Here is a 21,940-nt window from a genome sequence, read left to right as displayed (position 1 = left end):
TCGGGGGTTGGCGAGCGTTAGCGAGCAGGGGGCGCAGCCCACTAGTTTAAAGAAATAAGTGACATCAAGCTAATAAAATTTTTTTTACTGCAGTAGTTTGAAAGTTGTTCAAAACTTGAAAGCTAATGATTCTACAAAACAATACACTTACAGAAAATGTGAAGGTAAAATTCTTTCATTGCTTTAACTTGAGGTAAAAAGAGACTGTCATTGGCGATTATGGCTCGTAAAGCAGAACTATAATCTTTATTGTTCTGTATCAGCAACGATAAAAGGAGTCTCAATTTTGGGTTCAACGCTTTTCCTCGTATCACGTTCTCACCTATGACCAACTTTCGATTTCATTTATCGTAGTGGTAGTGAATCTACTCCCCAGGCAATGCGCGTACCCTTACACGGACACTCCATATCATTCAAACAGATTCGGATGTGTTCTTGCAGATGTACCAGACATTGTTTCATTTGATTGATTATTTTCTTTTTTGCCTTTCTTTCTGATCTACTTTCTAATAGCCGTCTGTCCCGATAAATATAGACAGGAAGATTTGAAAGTCTCGAAGCTGAAAACCTACTTTCTTATTGGTGTCACATTACTTTTTTTTTTTTATCCTGCATCTCTCGTTTTGTACAGCTACTGGTTTGCAAACGAGTTTCGGCGAGAGAGGCTGAATATATATACAGCTGATTTTGTATTCAGTCTGTTTTATAACTCATATCATGATCATTTCACGCAATTTTGTATTATTAGACTTTGTATAGAGGCCATTTCTGTTTCGTTATTGCGGTTGTAGTGAAGGATTTGTGCCGAAAATTTATAATTTAAATTCACATTAAAGAGGCTGTTAAAATGAAATTCCTCGAGTGAAATTATTTTTAGCCTTTTAATTCTACTTGAAAGTGGTTTTTTCAAATACGGAATTTATACAAATTTATTTTGTTTGCAATTGTTATTAGAAAATATTACCTTTATTTATTTAATTTTTTTTCTAAGGTGTCACTGAAAAGGAAAAGGCATCTACTTAAAAAAAGAAAGAAAGAATTATCGAATTCCATTTTTTAAGTAGACTTCAATACTTTAAGTAGAAGTAGAAAGGAATTTACTATTTTTAGCACCTAATAACGGCTTTTTAGACTTCTATGATCTGATTGTAAGCTGAGCAATAAATCTGTACTAATGAGTTATTGGCAATAATCTGGAATTCATTTTAACTAATGATCTGAAAACAATAGTGGTGCATGTATGCATTACATGGTCAAAGTTTAGAACCGAGAGCTAACAATGATAGCAATCCTTACACAGAGAAAAAGAAGTATGGTCATAACTACCAAAATTTGGTAAAATTTACTGTGTTTCTGGCTTTATGGAAACAGCAAGCTCTTCGGCAAGGACTTTGTTAAAATAAGCAATAAAATGTTTTATTTAATAGTAATATCATTACCATGCAGTACAGTAATTTTTTTCTCCATGTAGAAGTGAGACGGAATCAGAGAGAGTTCGGGCTACTGACTTGCTAAGCTGACTTATTTTATGCTCGGATGAAATGTGCTGTGATAAAGTTTCTTTATACCTTAAAACTAAAAAGATGAATAAAATGCATTTGCTTCAGATATTAATATTAAAAAATACAAAATTTATTAAGTGCGAACTATTTAAAGGTATTAATAAAAAGAATAAGTATAAATGTCATGACCTGAAAACAAATTAGCCTCTACTAATGCATCTCATATCGCTAAAAATATTGAGCTCTTTTTATATTCGAACTCAGGCCAACATCTTAAACATTAAATCTCGAGCTAAAAACGACTTCTTGATCTTTGACTGGCTTCGAGATTAAAGTCATTGAGCTCAAGTCATAAAAGTCATCACAAGCGCGAGACATAAAAACCATCGTCAAGACTTTCGGGCTTGGATCGCTAACAACCTAATCGCCGACCACCTACCTTGTATGCGCAATTTTCTGCTTTTGATACTTGTGATATAAGAAAACTGTGATAACAAGAAAGATTATAAAGTTTGCTATTTAAAGTTTTGAAAAAATATAAGTATTTAGCAAGTGAAAATGAATATCTTTGTATTGTAGCAGAGAAATGTAGAAGAATTTTCGTATTGTTATCTATTTGTTATGTTCTGACAAAGCGAGCACTTTAAACTTATACACGCTGTCGACAATGGAAGTTTTCTTTAGATAGTTTAACATCAAAATAATTTGTTATTAAAATTTCATTATGCTTTGCTTTCTGTTATTTTTCGAACATTTGCCACCCTAAGTTATTGACAAGGAATGTGAATTATTCCTTATCCATATTATACGCAAAACTTTCTTTGAGCTATTCATATAACTGAGTTTTTGCTTTCCAGGAATTATTTTATCGATTTTGATACTTTGAAGTTTTGTTTTAAGAATATAAGTATTCTAAATTAATGCGAATATGTTTTTAAATCAGTAAGTTTTTAACTTTTTCGTATTAAATTTTTTTTGATCATTGATAAATAACAATTAATCTTTTATGTGACTGTGGAAAGTAAAAAATTACCAACAATTTTATCAATTATTAAAATGACGCTATATATATATATATGGTTCCCCCTGATGACCAGCAACGTTGAACACTTTTTATGCATCGAGTCAATGAGATTATTAAAGAGGGGCTGGGGTATTCTTTCCCATTTCTTTAGAAGAGCTCTTTGCAATTCTTGGAGGGTAAGCGTCCAGAAATTCGTCTGCTTAGAATGTCTCAACAAACATACTCGATTGGGTGTAAGTCCGGAGAATATGCTGTCCAATTCATTCGTATGATTCTTTCCTCCAAAAGAAAATCATTCACCAAGTAAGCACGATGTGGCCTGCCATTGTCGTCCATTAATATGAAGTCATCTCCAATTGCTGCAGTACCATAATAGACTTTAGGATCTCATTCCTATATCGGAGACCGACCAGAGCTCCACGTCGAATGATATGGAGATCGGTGCATCCATCAATGGAGATGCCATCATAGACCATATCTCCCCCACCACCAAATCGTACACTTCCGTGCACGAACTCAGGATTGTTTCTAGTGCCACGTTCATCCCAGATGAAAATACGTCTATTATCAGGGTGAACAGAAAAACGGGACTCGTCAGAGAAGAGAATATTGGTCCATTCATGTCTCCTCCCGCTCTGTTACCCTTTCTCTGCAAGCGCGACGGTGCATTACTGTTACCGTGACCCCAATGATTGGTCGGAGAGCCACATTGGCCACACCTAAAGCGTGAAGGCGGTTTTGGACAGTTTGTGGCAAAACCGTGGTGCCAGTAGCCGAACGAAGGTGCTGTTGAAGAAGAGTGGCATTTCTATTTCGGTGTCTCCGAGCCGTTAGCATTTACATGGCGTTGATGAATGACTACGCCCTTCTCCTGATCTTCGGCATGCATCTCTAGTCTCCAAAAAATGGTTCCAGATCCTGGAAATCACACTTTGTGGCTTCTGCTACTTCGGTTTGTGTTTGGCCCCCCTCTAACTGGCCAACATCTCTCCAAGCTTCTGATTCGGTTAAATGACTTCGTTGAGAAATCGCCCTTATCGAACAACGGGCTTACTGAATGTCTATCATTTTTTGTGTGCTTTGTCTTACATTAAGTTGAAAGCCAAATCAAATTCGCAATTTGGTATAGCTTATTCCCTGATAATAAAGTATGCGAAACGAAAATAAAAGTGCCATTCACTGGCAAGACCTATTACCAATAAATCCAATGTAGTCTGACCTTAAGAGTAAAAAAAAGACAATAAAAGTGAGGCTTGTACAGTGTGTGTTGCCTCTAGTATGGTGTATGGTCACCCCTGACAGACACAGCATGCACAACGAGTATGCATGCTGTTAATACGGGAGTTAAAGAGGACTTGTGGAAGACCCTCCCATTCTTCCACCAGAACAATTTTTAACTCGAGAATGGTTCTGGAGGGAGGTTGGCGCATCGCAATAGCTCTCCCAAGATCATCCCAAGCATGTTCACTAGGATTCAGGTCAGGGGATTTGGTTGGCCAATCCATTCGTTGAATATCCTCGCTTTCCAGATACTCATCAACCATGAGAGCCCTATGTGGTCGCGCATTGTCGTCCATAAAAATGAACTTAGGGACAACAGCACTCCTGAAAAGACGCACATAGGGCCCTAGGACCTCCTGCCTGTACCTCTGGGCATTCACGGAACCATTGTCAAACACATAGAGCGGTGTGCGGATATCTTTCATGCGCGAATGAATGTGCGAAAATGCTTCCCATCTCTTAATTTTGTCCACTAGTGTATATATATATATATATATATATATATATATATATATATATATATATATATATATATATATATATATATATATATATATATATATATATATATATATATATATATATATATATATATATATATATATATATATATATATATATATATATATATATATATATATATATATATATATATATATATATATATATATATATATATCACATATATATATCACATATTTATACTACTTTTATTGTTCAATTATCGTCTTATAGCTGTAAATTATTTCTAATATGTTTTTTTTAAATATAATATAATGAATGAAAGAAAAATAAAGTTTGCAATAAGTGGCTATTTAATAAAAAGAATATATCGACATCAGTCACCGACTCAAGTGTTGTGAAGAAAAAGTGGCTAATAGTCTACCAGCTCCTTGCTACCAACTGAAAATTTGAATTTTCAGGTCTAGCATGAATCAATCACTTGAAATGCTTTTTAAATATTTAAGAATAGTTCTTTTAGCTACTAGTAATTTAATTGAAGTAATAAACAACTTTGAAGAAATCGACAGCTATCAGTGTCAAAGTATCGATTGTTACAAGAAATTACGACAGTTGAAAGCATATAAAAGTAAACAAATTTTATCCGTTGAAAGAAAAAGTATTGTTTTTTCAAAGTGCTAGAATATTTAAAAAGATCAATTGAATATCAGTGCTGAAGTATCGATTGTTACGAGAAGTTACAAAACGTTACGACAGTTGAATGTTTATAAGAGTAGAAAGAAAAAGTATTATTATTATTTTTTTTTAACTAAGTTAGATCATTCCAGAAGATTGACTAAGTATCAGTGTTGAAAAATAGATTGTTACGAGAAATTACGACTGGTGAATGCATATATAAGTAAACAAATTTTATCCATTGAAAGAAAAAGTAGTTACTTTTTCATGTGCTAGAATATTCAAGTAGATTGGTTGAGAAGTGTACGGTTTCTGATAATTTTAAAACAAAGTTATTTTAAAAAATTAACAAACAAAGTTTCATCATTTATAAATTCAAGTAATGATTGATTTTTGTAACAAGATGTTTTCCTAAGCAAATTTATTTTAGTTTATACAATGCCGACTTTTTTTCTTATTATTCAGATGTCGTATTTTCTGTAAATACACACACACATATATATATATATATAATTTTTTGGTTTTACCACTAAACAACAATGCATTATAATGAAATCTTTTTATAGGGCAAAGAGTTAAAATACATTACTATACGAATCCATCAAAAAAACTCTTATTATTCAAGAGAAATGGAGTAAATCTCTAATTGATTTAATTTAACGTAACTAGTCCACGATTGTGCGTTACTTTTTATTACTCCTGTTTTACTAACGCGCTGCATGCTATGATTGAATGTGGGACGCACCCTTGGGTGAGAGAGGATTTCACTTAATTGATATATTTATACATTTTGTGACGGGTTTCTAACTTTGAACTACAATATTTTTGATCCACACGGATATCCTTTTTTTGAACTCGGTCATCGATGGAGCGTAGCATATTTAATACGCTTCAGTTAAGCAAGTAATATGAATAACTCAACGATTGAAGATCAAGTTCATATTTGATAAGATCCCTTTTTCTTACCATAAAATATGGATTAAGTGTGGTTTTGTGACATACATTTCTATTTAAATTCTCCATAAAATGATCAAATTCAATCAAAGAACTGTATACATTGTATCGATTACGTAAACAACATTTATATATCCTGTGGGAATACTATTTTATTTCAATGTAACGGTTCTGAAGACTTCTACTTGGTGGATCTTTTCAGGGATAAGTTTATGTATTGAAAAAGCCATAAAACTGTGTAATGATTATGCAAACAACATTTACATATCCTGTGGGAATACTATTTTATTTCAATGTAATGGTCCTGAAAACTTCTTACTTGGTAAATTGTCTTAGGGATAAGTTTATGTATTGAAAAAGCCATAAAACTGTGTAATGATTATGTAAACAACATTTATATATCCTGTGGGAATATTATTTTATTTCAATGTAACGGTTCTGAAAACTTCCACTTGGTGGATGTTTTCAGAGATAAGTTTATGTATTGAAAAAGAAATAAAATTGTGTAGTGATTATGTAAACAACATTTATATATCCTGTGGGAATATTATTTTATTTCAATGTAATGGTCCTGAAAACTTCTTACTTGGTAAATCGTCTTAGGGATAAGTTTATGTATTGAAAAAGCAATAAAATTGTGTAATCCGAAATTATTTGCTGAAAAAATTGAAATTTTACAGCAATATTAAAAGTTATAAGCTAGTTTTAACCCTGGGTGAACAATATCATATGGGTATTATTTGGAGACACAAAATATTGCATGGACATAATTTGATGGGCTAATTTATATGGCATGCCCTGAATCTGAATCTGATATGGGCATAATCCACATGTATTAGATATTGCGGGAAATACTGGACACGCACAGAAATTTCTATCCGTGATATATTGCATCAACATGAGGGTTCTTATCAACCATAATTTGCTATTATGTGATTTATTACGGTTTTACTTTTTTCGATTGAGATTCTATCAAACAATATTTTGCTCTCTCTTAATTCCTTTCAGTGTTAATTTGCCAATACGATATTCTTTCGAGTGATATATTGTTCATGTTTGATTATGCTTACATTAAATTTTCTACTGTCTATAAGAGATATACCTTATTGATTTCGTTGCGTGAAAAATTTAGCTGTGGGAGTTTGACCCGTTACAATTAGGTAACAGCATATTTACATGAGGATTCATGTTTAATCACTTCAAGAACGTTGATGAATTTCAGACGCACACAAAATTTTTTCTTATTTACCAAATCATCCATCCGAATATTTCGGACTTGATGCTTATTACAACGGTGCTTACCTGATTTCGTAAAATTGAACCCCACTATATTTTTTTATGGATACCAAAGACAAGTGAAAGTATCTTAAAATAACTAAAAATGTTTCCTTCTAAATAATGGTATGCCTTAGTATATAGTTTAAATTTTCCACATCATCGATGTTGATGCATATTCTGAAAGCATCATGTGAATGTCGCTATGTAGATTGAGTAGATGTAGCCTCATTAATGGTGTATATTTTTTAAATACTCTATTTCTTTTGTGTTTTTTTAATTATATTGATTTTTATACTTTTTTTACACGTACATATTTTACTTTTTACAGACAGTTGTGTACATATTCTGGTAGTCTAATTTTTTCTACATTTCTAGCAAATATGCTGAAATTTGAAAGTTTTAAAAGATGAACAGTTAGTGAGGGCAAAGAATTATGTTTAAATTGAATAATTACTAGCAAATTAATGAAGAAAATCATTCTTGTTTTCTTTTATTAATTTGCTGATAAAAATTCAACGATATATGCTACAATATACTAAAGGACGTAAGCAAAGATACCATGTAAATAATCATGTAACCCGACATAAAATGTCTAAAGTTTAATTTTTCTTCCTCTGCAATTACAACTTTACTTACCTAGAAAGTTCAATATTCAAAGTAAACATTGAACTTTCTTACTTTTGAAGTTCAATATTTTTTTTAAAAAACTAATAAGTAGTTCAGGTTCTCAACTGAATTTCCTTTAAAATTATAAAAACATGCAATAAGTTAATAAATCATTATTTAATATTTTTGTGGCTTTTTCATTGTCAAATTTACGTTATTTAAAGAAGACGTTGGGTGATTAAAAAGGAATGTATTGTTGTAGAAATTGTGTCGTAAAATTTTGTAACGAAATGACATAGCTCTTTCTTTCTTGAAAATTCATATTTAAATTTCATTCAGAGCATATAAGCCTGAATTAATCTAAAATTATCTTTTTTTTAAATAATCCTTTTTCTTAATTAGTGCTCATGGCTGGATATCTAATATAGAAACCACAAATTTCTTAGATGGATTCTGTCGGTTTTTCTTCAGGCTGTAAAGATAATTTATAAATATAATATATTTTCCTCAAACATACATTTGTCTCACAAAATCTATCATATATATATTACAAAATTAACAAATTGCAATTATGAAACTTTAACAAAATATTTTTATATCATAATATAACCATGTACTTAGTCTCTCTTCTGTGTAATTTATTTTTTTAGTTTTACAGCGACTTATGCCTAGATATATTTTTTAAAAACTGATGATATCACAAATTATTGCTAATAAAACATTCATTAAAATGTCACTTTACTAAATTTTGAAACTTTGAAAAAATTGTAAAATTGTAAAATTGACTTATTGTTTCATTTTTATCAAACCTCGAAGCCTATAATTTGCCTTTTTAAAAATGTTACAATTATGTAGGCTGAAATCTCATAAAGTATTTTATTTAAAATCGAGTGCAATATAGAATATTTATGAACATATAAGTTTTTGTTAGGATTCTTATGTCTATTTAATATTTATAACATGTTCTGTGTTTTGTACGACCTAGTTTTTATTTGTTATTTTTTCGTGCAAAATTTCAAATTTCTTAGTCTTAGAAAAAGTCTTGGAATAAAGTAAAAGAAAAAGATTTTTTTAAATTTCATTTATTTAAAAAATATTTTAAATTTTTTATGGCGTTTTCACTTATTCACTAATTTTCATTGACATATTTAATTTTCATTAATTAGCGTACTATGCTATTTACATTAAATGTTCTCAATCTCATAATATTCTAAGAACATAACTTAATTAGCATCTAGCAATTTTTATCATTATTTTATATGCGTGTTTTGCATTGATAATTCAATAAATTTTCATTAATAATTACTTAGGATTCATACTTAATGTTGAGAAATTACCACCTTAAGGTTTTTTCCAACCGAGTTTCACCGCAATTGTAAGGATTTATTAATGATACTGAAAATTTATGCTCTATTACAAATTAATTTGCCCTTAATGTAAAGCTGCAATGTCATATATTTTTTAGAAATATAATAATTGAAGGGTTCAGATAATATCTGATAATATATTCAGATAATATCTGTGTAGCTGTAGCCAAGTCTATGCCTACCACGGGCTGTTGAGGGAATGCCTTAATAGTTATTTAATTAACAAAATAAATATTAGAAATGAAAAATGTATGAAAGCATTTTATGTATGAAATAATACTCCTAACTTCATTAGAATTATTCTATTGTATTTATTATAAGCATTTCAAATTGCATTAGAAATGAAATATCTATATAAGAATACTGTGTATCAAAATGTATTTCAATTACATATTTAGATTTTTATCCAAATAATTTATATATTCCTTAAATTTATTTTTTGACAAATTTTCTTGAAGTAAAAATCTAAATTTAAGGAATATATAAAATTATTCATAAATATCTTTTGTTTTATTGGTATTATTGCATGAATAGGTTTGAAAATCATGCATTCGTTATTACGATATAATTCTCTTTCGCACTTTCAAGCCTTATGTTTATGACTTACAAAATTTACTAAAAAATACAAAAAATAGCAAATTTAAGTTCGTGTTATCTATAATTGAGAAACAAACAAAATAGTTTTTTTTTTAAATATTGTTGTCAAATATCTAACAAAACTCTTCTCGGTAAAGCGCGTTGTGCAAAATGATATTTTGAAATGTTCAGTTAGCGGAAAGTTCAGATAGTTTGCATGGAAAAACATCGCGAACTGATAGAAAATACAATTATTGCACAATGTATAACAATAATATATACTTATAATATTAAAAGTAAGAAAATTATTAAATTAAGTAAAAACTGTATTCGATGTTCTTCATTCTAATTATTATTCATAAAGAACTATAAATTATGAAATGAACTATCATGTTCACATTACCACTCAATGACGGAACCTAGAATTAAAGTAAAATTTATACAATATTGCAATTTTAGTAACGCACAGTTACGCATTAAATAATTTTGAACACACGTTAGCTATTGTGCTATATTTTGTACATGAGATATTTCATTACATTCATTATGATTAGAGGAACAAAATATAGTTATACTTATGGTTTTTATCATCAAAACGTTAATGTTAAAATGCTCTTTTGCAGAAAAGTCACATGAGCACATGCTTGACTGCTTAGGATTCACTTTTCGAAACCTTGTGCGTCATCCTCTTTTTTATCCTTGACTTCTAACTTTGTTATGGACTTAATTTAGCATAGCTGATCGCTGGGGATAAGCAGCAACATTATCAAAAAGTAGTATTTCTACTCCCTTCTGAGAACACTTGTTTTTGAAACTTACTTTTGTTTCTCGTTTCTTGTCTGCTTTTTGCTTTCCTATTAGACATAGTTTCTATCACCCTTTGATTTACAACCTCACACTTTCCAATGTATTGTTATAAAATATTTTTTACTTACAAAATGAATATCATTTTTTTTATTATTGTCAGTTTTATAAAATATCAACATTAAATTAATTTCATTCTTATAAAACTATTTAGTTTTGCTAACAAAGCTTCAATAATATTTTTGTATTTGATAGATGCGAAACTTCTTGCAAAGTGATATTTAGTTAGTAATGTGGTTTGTAATTTATATTAAACTTGTAGTTTTGCTAAATTAATGTAGTATTATAGAATTAGGGGTATTCTTACAAAATCAACTTTACATTCTTAGGAATAAACCCTTGCCTTTAAAATTCATATTGAAATTTAGAATAAGCTTTTAAAGTTGATATTATTTTCGGTTTATTTATCAGTAAAAGCGCACCTTTGCATTTAATTTTCAAAATATATTACTTGTGAGAGTAATGTTTTGTAGCATATGTTTCATTAATTTCAATACGTTCCATTTTTTTTAATCAAAACTATGCAAAATATGATATTTAAAGATAAGGTAAAAAAATACAATACTTAATAAAATTTAAAGGAAGCTGTTGCTAATAAAAATGCATTTTTAATTTCTTTATCGAACATTGACTTTAAAATCGGGTAAACATAATTTTTAACCCGTTATCCAAAAACGAAAATTTACTAGAAAAATTTTGATGACTGCAAAATATTTTATAAGATATAAAAGACATTAAGTGAATAAATCATTTGGGCAAGAGTTCAGAATTGTAAATAAATAAGAAATCATTTATTGATGGGAATTCAATACAATTAGGAATAGCATCGAAGCTTGGACAATTTAACCAATAATATTTTGAAATGGGTCGAGTTGTGATTGCTTTTAAAGGAGGTTACTTCAGTAACAAAAAGGGTTGAAGAGAAATTTCTATTGTATATGCCAAATTATGAAACGAAATATGTCTGTTTCCATAAATGAAAAATGTTGAATTGAAATTAGTGAATAGTAAGTGTAAATTTTCTGGAGTTATAAATTTTTTTACACATTTTTATGGAAATAGTGGTATTTATTACGAAACATGTAAGTTTAAAGCACACTGATTTATAATCAATATTAACTTTTATTGATAATTCCATATAATGATAACAACAAAAATATTTTAATGCTACCAATTAAAACAGCGTTTAAATTAGAGGCATTTCCCAAAATGAAAAAAATTCAATTGGTTTATCAATTTAAATTTAAGAAGGATCCTTGCTTAGGTATTATACACCTTTGATGTTAGATGTTTTCTTACAGGAAGCTAAACGTAATGAGGCCGAAGATGTTGTTTATAAGCGAAAAAAAACCCAACTCTATTGCGTCTTACCATTTCCTTCTTTGGCATAATACACCCGACATACTTGGTCTAATTTCCTTTTATTCCTGCTCATTTTTTTTTCTCGTTGTTGTTTATTATATCTTCTCACTTTCTATGAGAGAAATTAAAACCAGGTGTGTTTCATAGACCAAAATAGAAAGTGTACGCGTGATAGAGAAAAAAAAATTGAAATGAATTGGAACAAGCAGATGAAATATTTCCGCCCTCTGTTGATTGGTGTTGGAGAACAGGATATCTCTAGTATTGCAAATGTGGAATGCTGTAAAAGAGAAAGTTTTTAACGTTTTGACCGCAATTCTGGATAGCAATGACATGTCAATATTTTAAAAGGATATGGGATTGATATGTTTTTTTTCTTCTTTTGCACGAGTAAAGGAAAATGAATTGCCTTGTTTTGGTTATGATTTTACTTCTGGAAAAACAAGACTTGCACACGTTAAAATAAAATCAAACGAAACGTTCTTAAGAGATTTATTTTCAAATGAATATTTGATTAAACTATTTTAATGGCTGTAATTATAATTATATCTAATTAAAGAAATAAAATGTATGTTTTGCCTTCCAAAAACTTTAATTTATTTTTCAAATTTAAGTATGTTTATCTCTAAGTTTAGTGAAGTTGATCATTATTGATATTATTAATGCATTCCTCATCCAAGCCTTATGCTATTTTCTGCAATAAAAGAGCATTAGTAAATAGCAAATATTCTTGCGAAACGTAATAAAATCAGTCATTTGTTGTATGAAATGTAATTAATTAGGTCTTTTCCATCGTTTGTAATAACTGATTTCTTATTTTGAATGATAACACTTGAATTAGCACTTTACTCAAGAACAATTATTGTGCTTGAACTTAAACGATCATAGTATGCATCAACAGAATATTCTTTTATTACAATATTTCTTTAGAAAAGTGTGTGTGGCTATATTACATAATTTATACACAAATACCTAGTTAATCCGTGTTGAGGATAAATAGTAAATGTGCTACTATCTTATTGTATTTTTAAGACCTTCAAGTGAAATTTTTTTATGAAAGTAATAGAATGTTTCTATAAATCACAGCTGCAAGGATTTAAGTGTGCTGATGTTGCCATTATAAGTAAAATTTTCTCAAAAGGTATTTTTTTGGCAAAAGAGTAATACACTAATTAAAAAAATGCCTACAAGTTGGCAGAATAAATGTTATGACAACAATGTGCAAATAAAAACTACATTTTTAATAAATATGCTGTTACTAAACTGTATTAAAGAACTTGTCGAAATCGTGTGTAAGAATAACGCCCCTCAACAGATTCATACATTGCATACCATACACGCTAAGTGCCAATGCAAAATATGCTTCATTTTTCACTTATACGTGTGTACTGTCAAGTTAGCAAAAGAATATGGAATTCTTTGAAAATTTCCACTTCTTAAATTAAAACGTGGTCAAAGCTACTGTAATGTCGAACTTGTTTTAGAAATCTACAAATGTTTTGAGATTGAATACCTTTCCTACTTTTTTTCTCAGTAAGTTATCGTATTGGTTTTGCAGTTATGTCGAATAAAAGTATTTTGTAAGTTTTCCCACACTTGTAGTGTTATGGAAGAAGACGAGGTATCCTTTAAAGAAAGCGCAACAACATTTAAAATAATGTGAACAACTTATCTCTGAAAAATTCTAGTAAACGATGATGATTATTTATTTTACCTAAATTAGTTGCTATAAGACATAAAGTTTGGGTAAGTTTTGCATATCGTTGTTCGGAAAAAAATCTGTTACCTTTCTAATTACTGTAATACAAATAATGCATTATTATTTAATAAAAAAACGTATTCGTTATTTTACTGAAGTAATGCTTTAAGTGATACATTACGGGTAGGTTTTGTTCGAAATATTTTGAGAAAAAATTAAATGTAGTAAATATTTTTATGTATATTAGAGTGTTAATTTTTCAATATTATAACAAAAAATTTAAAACAGAAAAAATTTTACAATCATTCTTTGTTATATTTTAATCTTGTTTTATTTAATTATGAATTTAATAGAAAATTTTAATTTTCAAACACTTCATAGTTGTATATTTTATTCAACGCTAAAATATGTTATGGGAGAAAAGTAATGATAATGCATATTGCTAGGCGTTAGTAGCTTTAAGAAATGAAGGATATAATTAGATTAAAAAAGAAAACTATTTTAACTTCCACATGTTTTTAAGTTTATTTTTACTTTTTATAAGGACTATTAAAATGCTTGCTACTTTTTTCAATTTGTATTTATATTTTTGATAATTGTGCGGCATAAACTACTAAAATTAAATCTAAGTAAAATTAATTAAAACAATGAGGTATTTTTTTAATGTATCTAAGCATGAAAAATTTTAATCTAGTGGTTTAATTATATACATTGATAAATTTTAACTAAAAAGTATTGTTTTTTAAATTATGTTTTTAAAGAAAATCCTACTAGATCAGAGTAAAAAAAGACACTTTCTTATTTTCTCCTTTTTAAATATAATTAAGCCATGCTTTTAACTACAAATAGCTTGCAATTGATGATAAGTATTCTCAACTAAAAACTAAAACAGCTCTTAATTTTTATGCCATTTTAAAATTTTACGTTTGTTATTAAGCTGAAATAAAACCAAAGGGTAATTGTAAGTTTAAAGTCTATAAAAAACTGATTTATTTAAGAAATTGACTATGAAATACACTATAAAAAATTTATGTGTGAGAAAAATGTATTCATAGGCGATTAATTAAAAATTAATATTATAATTAGAAAGAATTTGAAACCAAGAAGGACATTCATAGAGATAAAATAATTATTATTACATAATAACTTGGTGTTGTACTAATTTGAATTGTTTTAAATCAATTAGAACTTTTATTTATAAAACGTTTTAAGTGGTTGATTATCCCTGATTGTTAAACTCATAATTGTATTATTATACTATTGTTATTCAAATAATAAATGGTAAATACCTTTAGACAATATATAACTATTTATGATTTATGAGCTATGAAAAAAATTTAATACATAAATTTAAGAAATATATTTATTTAAAAATATATATATTTCTTTATTCATGTATTTCAACAACTATTCAATAACGTTTATAACAGAATTCTACAACTCACTTATCCTTTTTCCGCATTTAAAAAATATATATTTTTATGCAAAAATATGTTATGTTTATTAGTTATTTGTATTATGAACAAACTATTATATTATAAATGAAGCGTATTCAAAATATTTTCTGAGGATTTTTCTTTTGAAAAAAGATGTTTCAGAAAGTATTTTAGATTATAAATTGTTGTATATTTTGTATAAAATTAACAGGTACATTAATTTTATAGAATATTTAAGGATAGTTAAATATGGTTTATTAGAGAAAACTAAATATTTAAATTCAATTGAGTTAGTATTCTAATTATATAACGAAGTTTGAATACTTATTATTCACTCACTGATGATTATTATCATTTGTTTATTATCTATTGTTGAAATTCATATTCAAGTGTTTCGAACTGATAAAGTTTATAATCAATTGTTGAAGTTTATTATCAATAGCTCAGATTTATAATCATTTTTTAAAATTTATAAGAAATTGTTTATAATAGTTCTCATTAAAGTTTGTAATAGTTTTGATGAAAATTTTTGTAAAGATTAATTATTAAAGTTTTGTAATCGGAGAATTCCAAAATCAATATTTGTTAATATATAAAACCGATTCATGATTGATTTTTTTTTAAATTACAACAACAGATCTAATGCAAATTCAAATATCATGCAAATGTAAATTTTTTTATCTAATATTATATCGCATTTTATTTATATAGTTACTTGAAACGCATTTCGTTAACTTTTATTTCTATGTGATTATTAATTTTCAGTTCCCTTTAACAATTAAAATACGTTAAAGTGTTGTTAAATATATAAACAATTTTGTTCTTATACGTTTTATATTTTGCAAAAATATATTGAAATCGCATATTATGACATTAAGTTTTTAATAAAAAGATTCAAACGGCTGTTTGATGAACAAAATGAATGGTAATTAATAAATGAAATATGATGTTGTTGAACAATTAACTTTAAAAATGCTTAACAATGAAATTTTTAAATTTTTTTTATCAATTTTCATTTTCTCTTTGAAAGTTATATTTTTATACAATAATCCTACGCATTTGAATTACCTACACGCTTTTAATGGATTATTATAATTGAATATGAGATACTGTAAGATTATTTTATTTTATTCCTCAGTCATAGAATTTAATTCTTAATTTATATTCTTCATTCATAGATAATTCGAAACTAGTTAGTTTCGATGTTTGGTCTGTGTTCGTATAATCTTCACATTAAGATATATATTTCTCACAATATTTTTCATAATTTTCATACATAAAGAGTTTAAGGTAATTTAGATGATTGGGTCATTAAAGATCTTAGTTTATCCTAAATGATTTGATGTCATTGAGTGTTTTGCTCTAATAAATAGATTTGAATCCAATTAAAACTGGTTTATTTCTAATCTTGTCTTTAAATTAATATTAAAAGATATGTTATATCTTTACGTTGAAAATTTCATTTAACAATATGCTTTGTTTCTAAAATTTACATTTTTGTTTCTTTTGCAGGGATTTTGGTCTTGGATACTTAAAAGGGAAATAACATTTTTAGTAAGTTATTTTTTAAATTCTAACTAAAAGCATACATTTAATTTTGGAGAGACTATTGAACATTGTGAAAGTTCAAAACAGCATTGTTTATTTTTAATAATAAAATGATGTTATTCGTTATTTAAGTAATTAAGTATTTTTAAAAAAGAAATAATGTAGGAAACTAGAGAGATTTGCACACAAAATATTATAAAATTGTTACGTAATTGTTGTAATTAGAGAATTGTTACGCGCATAATGTATGACAAAAACGTTGAAATCTTTCAGTTTAGTATAAATGAGTATTTTAGTTTTGTCTGTTTTCAATCTTATGCATGTTTTTCTTTTAGTTGATGTATAATTTATTATTGCCTTCTTGATTTCTGTTTTGCAATTTCGAATTCTCTTTTTTTATCGATAATCATTTCTTTAGTAATTTTATGAAATTTTATGAAATTTTTTTTTTCATTTAAGACATATAATTCTATGGTATCACTAAATAATAAGTTGCTCCAGAAATTAATAAAAAAGGTAAAAACTACTTGCGAATAATTTATAGCAGAATAAAATGTTCAATTAAGTATACTTATTCTTAGGAAAAAGATCGAAAGAAAATCGACGTAACTTAATAAAATAGATAGATCTTAGAACATTTTCCGTTTTATTTCTATTTTTAAAATTAAGACAAAAAATTTAATTATTTGATGACAGTTTGAGTTATCACAGATCACCTAAAGTAGATCTGCGGCGTTTAATCAGAAGTTTAACTTTGATGTAGAAATGGCATATATCTTCATCACAAAATATTCTTTACAATAGTTTAAATTGAATTAAAATTATCAATTTAGACATCTTTATTGATTCAATAAATTTAAAATTTCTATTCAAACTTAACTGAGATCTAAACACTGAGAGGATAATAAATACAATTGCATTTGATAATACCCGACTGGTTTATACTCCATAGTATTTAATTTGCTCGTTCGATTTCATTAAACACGATCGATAGTATTTTACTCGAATGTACTTTTTCTGAACTAATTTAATTTAATTTAATTATATTAAATTTTATTTTTGTAGACATATTTTTATTAAAATATTTTTTATTAATGTAAATAAAAATATTGTTCTTGTAAATTTTTATTTTTATTGTCAATTTACTCAAACTGTACTATATTCAAATCATTGTCTTCTTCGATTGTATATTGTCAATTAATATTTTCTTCTCGTTACTTGACTTATATTCATTATGAAGTTTCTTTTGGTCTATCATTTCCATTTAATTTTAAGTCTATTCCATTTCATTTGACAATAATCTTTTTTTTAATTTGATTTTCGATTCAAGTGAATTACAACCAACTTCGCTCCATATTTTTGCGAATATATGTTATTGCATTCCATTCAATTCTATTCCACGATTCATTTATATTCCATGATATAATTGAATAAATCAATCTTATTATTTTCGATAAAACTTTCTATTTTATTTTTATACGATACTACTTTGTGTGTTCTTTTTTCCATTATCTTCACGACAATACTATTTTTCATTAAATTTTGTTTAATTCAACGGAGAAGTTAACCTGAAAAATAACGATAATAAAATGACTCGTTGACTGTACAGTACGGTAATTTATTCACATTTTTCGATTATTTACGGTCTTGTAAAAATATGGAACTTCACGATAATTCAGATATGCTTAGATTCAGATAATTCAGAATGCAGTGTCTCAAAAAAGCATTAATTGAATGAAAATCGAATACAAATAATTCTTATTATCAAACAAGAAATATAGATACTTAAATATTGAGGATAAGTAAGCATTACATTATTTAAATATGTTTTCGTTCTGCATTAAAAAGTGCACTAATATAATACAAGAATTATTTAAAAAGATATTCTCATACAATTCACTTTACTTTAAAGCTGTTCTCTTATATGTATGTAATAACTTAATACTTTTTGAGGAACATATTTCTCAGTTGTAAGTGTACTAAAGCAGAAAATTTTGAAAGTGTTTCGAATTTTAAAAAAATTCATCAGCAGTTAAGGGGGTTTATCAGTTTATTATATATGATTTAATGTATTATTTGGATATTGCTTTGAGATTTTGTGTTTTATAGCACTAATTAAGCATTAAAACATAACTTAAACTTTTCGTAACAACTGCGCTGACTCCCTTAAAGTTGGAGGGTATAATATTTCAGTATGTCACGCATATGTTCTGATGAGAAGTAATTACTATAGTGAGTACGAAAAAAAAATCTTATGTATTTTTTAATGATATGAATTATCTGGTTATAAGGTTTTTTTATTTGAAAAGAAGAAAGATTTCTTCTGTTGATAATTCTAAATTCAACAAATTTTACGTTGTATTCAACATCTTATCTAAATTTTCTTTAAAAAAATTATGGAGTTAATATTTTTCTTTTATTATTTGTAACTAGTGAAAGTGTTGTTTTTATATGAAAATCTTCTACAGTAGTTTGCCTTTTAATTGTGATACATTTTAACTTAGAGTTAATATCCCCCCCCCCCTTGTTTGTGTATTAGTTATATTGGTTTTCATGACAGTAGCTGTTTAGTTTAAAGCATTCTTTGGTTTCAAAAAATGTGATTGTGCTTTTTGTAGCTTTATATACTTTTATTGTTAAAAGTTGAAATATTTACCACCGATGTTAGACAAAATCAATCAAGAACGGAAATTGGCTTGTAGATTATTTAAGTATTATCGACAACCTAAACTATAAAAGTTTTATTCATCCTAAATAGCTCAAGGCGTTGGAGTATTTAAAGTCATTTTTGCCGGGTAAATTTCAGTCGCTGATTTCAACTAAATTGTTTTGTATTAGTGAATTTTGGAATCTGTATGTTTTTTAAGTTAAGAAAATTTCATCATAAATTTATGCATTTCATATTTTTGATCACTGAACTCTTATTTTTAAGTTAAAGTTTTGATAAAAATTTTAACCATAATCTAAAATGATTTTTATATGTTTTGTTTACTTCATCGATTGTATTTCCATTTTTTCTATATTTTTTCATTCATTGCTGTTTCTTGTGCCGAGTAAGCTACTGAATTGTTTCCCTAAAACTGACTTACAAAAGTTTTTGTACAATCAGGGTCAGACTAGGGTTATGGGGCTCAGGAAAGAACTTTAGTAAGGGACCTTTAAACGAATAAACTATTTGTGCCATTACGCAAACATTAAAAAAAATAGTTAATTATTTTGTTATTATGTATACCAATTTTTTTGAAGTTCTAAAACTTGTATAACAAGCTAGATATATTATGCTTAGACTTTAAAATCTTTGTTTTTAATTTTTAATACGATCTTTCCTATTTAAATTCTATTTCAGAAAATTTTGAATTTACGTTTGTTACTTTTGTCGATCCTTAATATTTATACATCTACAAAAGCATAACATAAGACAACGTTCTATAGTTAACAAAAAATATTATTTTATCTCTTTTCAACTCATAAAAATCTCAAAAAATTTTTAAGTCATCTCTTAAATACTGTAATCACACAAATATTGCAATCTAATAGTTCTTTAGTAGTATTATGTTCCACATAAACGAAATAAAAATACTTTCCTTTTGATACAATTTAGCAGTTTATTAAAAACTGAAAAATTAATGTACAGAAATTAGTTTGCTTATTCATTAGATTTTTTAAACAATTTTATTTGTTTATTTATTTTTGTTTTATCAAGTAAAGACAATTGATTTAAGTAAGCTGAAACTTAATTTTTAAATAACTGTTTTACTTTTTAAACAGCTATTAGTTTGTTTCAAGATAAAGTTACAAATAATATTAATATTTATGTAAGTTTCCAAAATAAAGTAAACAATTTCAAATAGCTTTTTTTTGCTTTAAAAGGCAACAAATTCAGTAACTAAGTTCTGCATGGCTGGCTAACGTCTGATTTCACAAAATTCAATTTTATTGTTACACAATTTCTTAAAAAAAAACTTTTTTTTATATGAATTGTTTCATTTATTTGTATCGAAGTATTAAAGTGTGACACTTTTTTTCAAAAGGTTTTTCGAGCATTGAAAATGAACGTTAAGAATTTCGACCTTTTTATAAAATATTTCAAAGCCAGACAAAAATTTTCTTTTAAGATATTTAAAGCGTGCATGATAAAAATAAGGTCATTGTAGTTGTTGCCATTGCTCTTTTTATTTGTTTTCTCTCAGTGCGTGAAATTCAATGAATTACTTTTAAAGAAGTGCTTTTTTTTATTTCATCATAAATTTTTCTCTTTTGAAACTATTTTTTTGTCTACTTTTATTGCATATTGGTATTACTAAAAAAGTTTTTGAATGCTTTGAAGAAATTGCGGAAATGCAACTGTAATATAATTGCAACATACGAAAAAGAGCAAAAGAGCAAAAAAGTTTAAATTCCTACTAAAGAAATAACGATAGTATAAATTAATAGTAATAAAAGTGTATAAATATTTGCATTTTTGGCTTCTTATCATTATTAACCTGCAATAATTACTTATATTTCATTATTAATATTAATGTGAAAGTGGGGAAATGATATATAGATAAGTCATTTTTGATAATCTAAAAACAGTTTTTGATTTGAAAATTTCGTAATATCACTGAATGATTCAGATTATTTATTATAACAATATAATCTGGCAACTAATAGCGAGAATTTCTTAAGACTCTTCCTTGTTTTTTTTATAAATTTCCAAAGTATTTTTATTATAAATGTTCAAATACTGTTAAAATATTTGAGAATGATAGTTTATATCGTCTTGTTAATTCGAGGAGAATTTGAAACTGTTTAATTAAGAAATTTTTTTTTACTGTTTAATTAATGAGTGTTACTGTAACTTAAGATGTTCTTTTATGATATTTTTGTGGTCAAGACCTGATTACTTTGGTTTTTGTTTGTGTCATCTTTATAACTGAAATGAGTCATTTCGCGTCAGATCAATCAATGCTGGATCGATCCTTTTCTAAATTTCATGACAATTTGTGACAAGAATTGTAAATTATGTAAGATTACCATTTTCTAGATTCTTATTTTTATTTTAAACTAGTTTAAAATTTAAACAGAACATGTTAAAACTTAATAATAATAAGGACAAATTTGCATATACATAATGTTTGTAACCTTTTCGTTATTATTGAAAAGTAAATTCTTAAAATTTTTTAGAAGCTAAGAACTGGAATTTTCAGCTATACCATATATGATTTCCTGACGCTAGGTCAAATATAAAAGCTTGACCTTGACCTTAAATACCTCTAACCATATTAAATGATTAAGATAAAGATAATTTCTTGCAAAAATAGTGT

At 27.1% G+C, this 21,940-nt stretch overlaps 1 protein-coding gene across 3 annotated transcripts in view; it reads left to right on the top strand.

Moving 5' to 3' along the window:
• Positions 1 to 21,940, top strand: part of LOC107453449 (uncharacterized) — a 109,319-nt gene that overhangs the window by 15,897 nt on the left and 71,482 nt on the right. For 2 of the 3 annotated variants that reach the window (XM_087166188.1, XM_087166187.1), the window contains exon 2: positions 16,599 to 16,640. The exons of the other annotated variant lie outside the window; for it this stretch is intronic. The gene's annotated coding sequence lies outside the window, so the exon portion shown is untranslated. The remainder of the gene's footprint in view (positions 1 to 16,598; positions 16,641 to 21,940) is intronic. 3 annotated transcript variants of the gene reach the window in all.

This window comes from Parasteatoda tepidariorum, chromosome 6 (assembly GCF_982258835.1).
Source record: "Parasteatoda tepidariorum strain Cologne lab strain chromosome 6, Ptep-v5.0, whole genome shotgun sequence".
In the NCBI taxonomy this organism is placed as follows: domain Eukaryota; kingdom Metazoa; phylum Arthropoda; class Arachnida; order Araneae; family Theridiidae; genus Parasteatoda; species Parasteatoda tepidariorum.
The sequence above is the reverse complement of the archived record's forward strand: the minus strand, read 5'-3'. Positions and strand labels throughout refer to the sequence as shown.